The 7,422-nt window shown below is 44.3% G+C and overlaps 1 long non-coding RNA gene across 1 annotated transcript; it reads left to right on the plus strand.

The window, feature by feature from the left end:
* The first annotated feature begins 4,242 nt into the window (after positions 1–4,242).
* On the plus strand, positions 4,243–6,809 carry LOC116587423. Its single transcript, XR_004284438.1, has 2 exons — positions 4,243–4,304; positions 5,037–6,809. It is a non-coding gene; the product is annotated as an uncharacterized LOC116587423 (long non-coding RNA).
* Positions 6,810–7,422: the final 613 nt, after the last annotated feature.

The following is a 7,422-nucleotide window of genomic DNA, read 5'->3' on the forward strand; positions in this document are numbered from 1 at the left end:
ATCCCTTTGGCAGTATGACATTCTCTCTGGGTGAGTGACCATTTATGAGAAGATGTACAGTCTGAATAATAGCTCCACATTTCTACTTGTGACTCACTTCAGAATTCTGGGGTAAATACAGTCTGATCTGTTAAGTTGAGTTGGTGGATGGTGGGGAGGAGACACACAGCATGGAGCCCTGACTTGAGAGGCAAGAGATTTCAACTCTTGCCCAAAATATGCTATCAGTTTGTTGGATAAACCCAAGAAAGCAATTTTCCTCTGTTGCTCAGAGATTTGAAAGGGTTGGATGAGATGATGTCTGATGTCCCTTCTAGTGTCATCATTTTGTGACTCAAAACACACAGCCATGCATAGTTCTTCCTGGCAAGGCCCCTGAGGGGGCAGGGCTGGCATCACTAAAATATTTGATAACATAACTCCCTTTCCTTACCAACACCCTCAAGCTCTCCTTTGAAGAAACTCTGGGTGAATATCCCTAATTGTACATACTAGGCTCTGTGGAACTCGGCCACTAGAATGAAAACTTAGACCAGACAAGAGGTCAAAGGAGGTGTGGGAAAACTATTTGTATTGATTTTCTATTGGTCAAGTAAATTGCAAAAATACCTATTAATGAAAGTTCGAGTAAAAATGAAAAGGGGGAAGACCTTGCCCTGCTAGTTTCATAGTCCTAGCCTGAGACTGTATCTTCATTAGGGCCTCATGCAGAAGAGACTTAAACTACAGAGCTACTGAGGTCCGTCCTAAGGTAGTCTCCTGCTGTGTGACCTTGGGCAGGTCTAGCTCCCTCTTGGGCCCTCCTTGCCTCCATCCGCTAATGAGCACCTTGGACTAAGGTAGTCTTTCTCAAAGTATAACATACATATGAAACCTCCAGAGATCTGCAGATTCTGATTCTGTGGGTCTGGAGTGGGGCCTCAGATTGCACAGTCCAAACAAGCTTCTTGGTACTGCTGTTCCTGTGGGCCCTTCACCCACTGGGAAGCTGAGGGCTAGATCATTTTTAAGGTCCATTTTTTTTTTTTTCTGGCTGTGAACACTCCACAATGCAAATAGTCTCCAATACTAGGGTGGGAAACAGAATGGGAAAAGCTCTTTAGAAGGCACATCATCTAGATTAAAATGCCTTTTTTACTGTAGACAGGTATAGCATTTCTAAGCCTGTGCTTAAGCAAGAGGGAAGGTGGGCCCTGGTGGGGATACTGGCTCTGAAGACTGAGGGCATCTGAAAAGATATTAATGTTTAAAAGGAAGGGAGAGGAATGAGGCAGAAGGTTGACTCGACGCAGACAGCAAAGTCAGGGAACAACCGTTTGCAGAAACCACAGGTGACGGTGTTGGAAATAGTCACAGAAAAGCAACAAAGAGCTTAATGCTAATTCTGCAGAGATGCATGGCTAGGCCTGCGTTTTATAGATCCTATCTCACGTACCCTCACAGCATTCCTGCGAAGCTTCAAGGGAACATTAGGGCTCTGCCCATCATGAAGTGCACCTAGGAGGAGGGGCGGAGAGGATGAAGGTTGAGAACGCTGAGAAAGAAGCTCTTGGGGTCAGCAGGCAGAGCCTTGGCTGTGACATCTCAGTGACCAGCCTAGGGTCTGGCATGTGTCCACACACACTCGGGCATACCCCGCTCAGGTTCTCCCCATGTCACCCGTTTGGAGCTACCCGTGGGCAGCGGTGTGGGGGAAAGAAAGTGCCTCAGCACAACCTTGGTTTCACTTCCTGCCTTGAACACAGGGAGTCATTATATAAATATCAACCCCAGCAGCTGCTACTCTCACCCCTCTTCTCACTATTACTCCCGAGGCCCAGCTCACAGGCAGGGTGCTGCAGCCTGTCACTTTCCCCTGGTCCCATAGCCCTTGCACCAGGCCTGGCCAGGTGGGTGCCTGGGGCAGAAATGAATCACAACCTCTCTCTGACTCTCCAGCCAGCCGTGCCGGTGGCCCGCGCCTCACTGAGCGGGGGAGGTTGTCCTGACCAGTGGCCCACGTTAATCAAATTATACCTCATTTACAGACCTGACAGGCAGGCAGCCCATCTGGAGAGGCCGCAGAATGCACCGTCAGCACTCATGCTGATGGAGTTGGGGCAGGTTCATGTATGTGTATCTATCCCATGAAATGAACTCAAATCACCAAATGTTCAACTGTGTTTTAAGTCAGAAAGGCTGTGTAGCATGATAGAAAGAGTGGCTGGAATGGTAGATCAAAGATGGGTTCAAGTCTCCACTGTGCTATGAATGAATAAAATCTTCTACTAATCTTCAGCCCAAGGAATTCCTCTTTCAACACTGGCTCATTTTTCTTTGCTTATCTTATTTCTTCAAATATTGTTTTTAAAACAACACAAAATCCCAGGCGTGTACATGTAATCCCCTGATCCTTAATTTCTTCATCTTTATGTTTTTTTAAAAGATTTTATTTATTTGACACAGAGAGACACAGTGAGAGAGGGAACACAAGCAAGGGGAGTGGACAGGGAGAAGCAGGCTTCCCACTGGAACAGGGAGCCTGATGCAGGGCTTGATCCCAGGACCCTGGGTTCATGACCTAGGCCAAAGGCAGATGCTTAACTGACTGAGACACCCAGGTGCCCCAATTTCTTCCTCTTTGAAATGGCACGAACCTTGCTTCTCTTCTAGGGTTGTCATACAGAACGTAAGTGATATATGAAGTCTCCTTCTATGCCTACTGAACTTACTGATTGACTTATAATAGGGTGTATCAAGGTACATGACTGTGTGTGTGTGTGTGTGTGTGTGTGTGTGTGTGTGTGTGTGTGTGTGTAAAGAGGTTAGCAAACTCAAAGTTGTTATTCCAAGCTCTTTCAATTACTCATATTTTAACAGTGTTACAGCCATGGCCATCTTAGAAACAAAAGCTCAGACAGAGCCTGGTGAAAAATGGTTTCACCAGGCTCTTGAAACAGTCATTAGAAAGCAGTGTTTGAGGATCTCAACATCTATGTGTTACTAAGCAGATCAAATGTTGTCAAAATACTATGCTCGTTCTCCCTCTTGATCCACTCATGGCCCAACTAGATATTTGTGATTTATTATAAATGCTAAAAATAGATCACTAAGCAGTTTATTTAGTATGAATCCACTAAACAGATTATATATATGCTTTGACAAAAAGACCCAAAAAAGGATGGATGTTCAGTAAAATATTAACTACTGTTATAATTTCCGGGTGGTGATATTTGGTTGGTTTAAAGGTCTTCTTCCTTTTTAAAAAGGTTTTATTTATTTATTTGAAAGAGAGAGAACGAGAGAGAGAGGACAAGAGAGGGTAGGGTCAGAGGGAGAAGCAGACTCCCAGCTGAGCCCGGAGCCCTGTGTGGGACTCAGTCCTGGGACTCCAAGATCAAGACCTTGAGCCAAAGGCAGTCGCTTAACCAACTGAGCCACCCAGGTGCCTAAAGGTCTTTCTTAATGCTTTCTTGTAATCATTCAAACTAGATATAATAACATCAGAGTCCTGAGCATCTGAAAGAACACAGAGTTTAGGAGTTCTTAGTTTTCCCCCTTCCCTTAAACACGTATGTGAGGCATCCAGTAGAAGGAAACCACAGGCAACAGAGCTGAAACAGGTCACCATGGGTTCAGGCAGAGTAAGGGTCTGGAGTTAATTATTTCCTAATTTTTTTTTCTCAAGAGTGAGTGATTGATTTCTATGCCTGTCAGTCTTTCATTCATTCACCCATCCTGGCATTATCCATGTACTTGGTCATCAAAGAGTTGTTAGACTATTATTATGCAGTGTTGAGGTGGGGTATGGACTGGTTGCCAAAAGATTGAAATTCAAGTTCTGCTACCATTTTTCTGAAGCCACAAGCCCTTAGTCCCTTTGGACCACCTAAGGCTCCCTGATCTATAAAATGGGACTTGTGATGAGCATGAAAGCTCTTTGAGAACTCCAGAGTGCTGTGCAGGGAAGGAGTTTCCGTAACATGCCAAAAACATGCCAAGAGTACAAGATAGTAAGGTTAAGTCACATGGAACCTGTGCTCTCGAGAAGTTTGCACTAGTGTGGTCTGCTGGCTTAATGCCAAATCCAGCAATATGAAGTATGGGAAGAATGTCTTCACTGAAAGCCAGGAAACCTGCTGGCAAGTTTAGTCTGGGCTGCTGACATGATGTGTAACTACGAGCTACTCAATGACCCCCTCTGACTCTTGACTTTTTGTCTCTCTTTATAAGGAATTATTAAGCCTGATTATCTCCAAAGCACCTGCCAGCTTGGACATTCTATGAAACAAGTGAGATCACGAAAGATGTGAAACATGTTAGAGGTATTCATCATAAGCTGATATGCATCACATACTGCTTTCTGTTTGTACAACCAAGACACAGGAACATTTTAGACAGTGCCAGCATCCCATAGGGTAGGTCCTGGGTCTGTTGAAGCTGGTCTTCTGCTGGGTCCCTGCTCAGTGTCTGTCCCTGCAGCAGAGACAGAGAGCAAACTCTAGTACAAGATGACTAGGAATCCACTTTTACGTCCTAAATAAACATGATTTGTCAATTTTATTAGTTATTTTTCAAACCTCACTAAAAAGCGAGTCTGGATAGGAGAAACTGAAGGCAGGAGCAGTGGGTAGCCCATGTTTGTAATCTGGGGCCCAGGGTCTAGGGTCAGCTCAGCCAGGAGCTGCAGAGTGATATTCATTTATTCATTTGTTCAGTTATTCAGGGGACATTTATGGTGTACCTACTCTGTGTGTTAGGCATTGAGTTAGACATTTGAGATAATAAGATGTGTAGAACATAGTTTATTAGACTATGCTTTTCCTGAGAGCCAGAGCCTTGTCCTTATTTCTCTAGTACCTGCACATGACCCTATCTTGAGGAGCATGTACACGAGTGGGTCTTTAGAAAGGTAGTTTTCTTTCCTGGAATTCAGCGTTCCCATTTGTAAAATGTCTTTTTTTTGGGGGGGGGGCAGTGTCACACTTAATGATATTCAAGATCCTTTCTAACTTGGGTGTTTACTTCTGCTGCTACATTTATTTGGTGTCCCGTAGTGAAGGTTTGCATACGGGATAGAGCAAAGGTCACAGAACACTCTGCTGCGGAGGTAAGCTGCTACCGTCTAGCCTTCTGGGAGTGTGCGAAGCCCCTAAACCACAAGGATCCAGACTGGGAGCAAGATGTTGTGTCTGAACACCCTCAGGACAGAGAACCAGAATCTCTGCTGAGTTCCTGTCACCACCCCCGCCCCCTGCTTTTACCTGTGTCACCCAAACTCTCCGGGGATGGCAACACCTACCTCACATATTACTGTGATGATTAAATGTGAAAACACATATGAAAGGTCTTTGTAAACTCTGAAGTGCTTTATACATGGAAAATAGAATTAATATTCATGAAAGAGGAAGAAATAGAAGGGTACCTTAAAGGATAGATAGGCACTACCTAAGTGGGTGTCAGACACTAAAGTACATACTTCATAAAAATCAATCATTTAGTCCTCCTGACATGAGATAGGAGTTATTATTTTTCCCATTCTACAGATGAAAAAATTGGGTCCCTGGGAGTTTAAGTAACTCACCTGGGATTATCCCCAAGTAAGTGGCAAAGCTAGGGCTCACACCAGAGGAGGCTGGCTGCACTTAACCAATGTGTCTTTCTGCCACACTGCATGGAAAAATGTTTTCTAATCCAAGTTAATTCCAGCCAGTAAACTTGACCTGAGAGCCAGACTGGGCCCTGGGCACATGCTGATGAAGACACAGGAGCGTAAGCCAATAAGGAGAGACTCTAAGGAAGAAGGAAATAGATACCACAAATATGACTGGCATTGGAATAATGTAAACAAAATGTGGAGATGGAAAAGAGGAGGACTGTTCCAGAGGCTCTGCATTTAACAGACTAAGGAACTAGGTAGTGGATGAAGAGAAGTTCAAGGTAAGGCTACGAAGGAGAGGTATCGGAGCCTGGTGGTGAAGGATATTGAATGACACAAGAAGCGATTGGAGCCTAGCCTGGAGTCAGTAGGGAACTATGAAGGGTTTTGGAGCTGGTGAGTAGTGCATCAAAAGTGGAATTTTAAGAGAGTTAAGCTAATAAAACAGAAGAAAGCCATTTTTCTTGGATCGACACTATTGCCATAGTCTGTAGACTTGTAAAGATGAAGTTAGATTCAAGTTAATTTTTCAATTTTGACCTCTTTGGGAAAGGGAGATGAAACTTCAGGGATTTAGTACCATCACTGATACTCAGAATGGTGAATAACGGAGAGCTGGTTCCAGTCAGGAGTAGTGTGTTCCCATCCATGCTTGCCTATTTTCACTTCTTTGTTGGAGTTGAGTGGTGGCCTTGCCTCTGATGGACCCCTCCAATGATAAGGAATCTTTACTCCACGAAGCAGGCTGCTATTCTTGGCCAGCTCCTACCACAAGATTGAATTTATTTTTTCTTTTTTTCCCCTCTTCCCTTCGCTTCCCTTCTCTTCTCCTCTCTTCTCTTTCCCTCTTCCCTTCCCTTTTTTCCCCTTTCCTTTCCAATTATTTAACTACAAGTGCTCACATTGCTTTATTCAAATCTAAGCATGTCTTTATTTCATATCGCCATGTTGGTAACCCCCACATCCTCAGATTTGTCTGAGCTGTCAACAAGGGAATTTTGTAGGGGTCTGAAGAGGTGGGATCCAGGAACAAGTGAAGAAACCTCACAGATCATCCCTGCCACCACCAGTGCCACTGGGTACCAGGCAGTGAGATTCACAAGTGAGTTAGCCATGGCTCTTGACTCTGAGGGTCTCACACACACTAGAGGACAGAGGAAGGGGGTAAGCACAAAAAAAAAAAAAAAAAAGTATAAAGAAACTGCCGTGTATACATAGGAGGCCCCCAGTCTAAGCTTCAGGGGATCAGGATGGCATCTGGTTTTGTTTACAACACTGTACCCTCTGTATGTAGAATGAGACCTGGCATGTTCTCAATAAATGTTTACTGAATGAATGAATGAGTGATTGAATGAATAAGCATCTGATAACATCTGATCTAAAACCATAATTCGGTTCTCCCGACTGTCGACTTAATACTTAACTCATATAGGGGCACCTGGGTGACTCAGTGGGTTAAAGTTTCTGCCTTCAGCTCAGGTCATGATTCCAGGGTCCTGAGATTGAGTCCCACATCAGGCTGTCTGCTCGGCGGGGAGCCTGCTTCTTCCTCTCTCTCTCTCTGCCTGCCTCTCTGCCTACTTATGATCTCTGTCAAGTGGATAAATAAAATCTTTAAAAAAATACTCAACTCATATAATCTGCCAATCCCTATTTTGTAAGGTCTCCTATGAGGCTTGTCTTAACAGACAGATATTAACCAATTGAGAAGAAGCATAAGGGCATCCCTGCTTTATGTGACAACACTGCCCATCCCAGCGCAGACTCCTTGACCACATGTTGAA

This window comes from Mustela erminea, chromosome 1 (assembly GCF_009829155.1).
Source record: "Mustela erminea isolate mMusErm1 chromosome 1, mMusErm1.Pri, whole genome shotgun sequence".
Classification (NCBI taxonomy): Eukaryota; Metazoa; Chordata; class Mammalia; order Carnivora; family Mustelidae; genus Mustela; species Mustela erminea.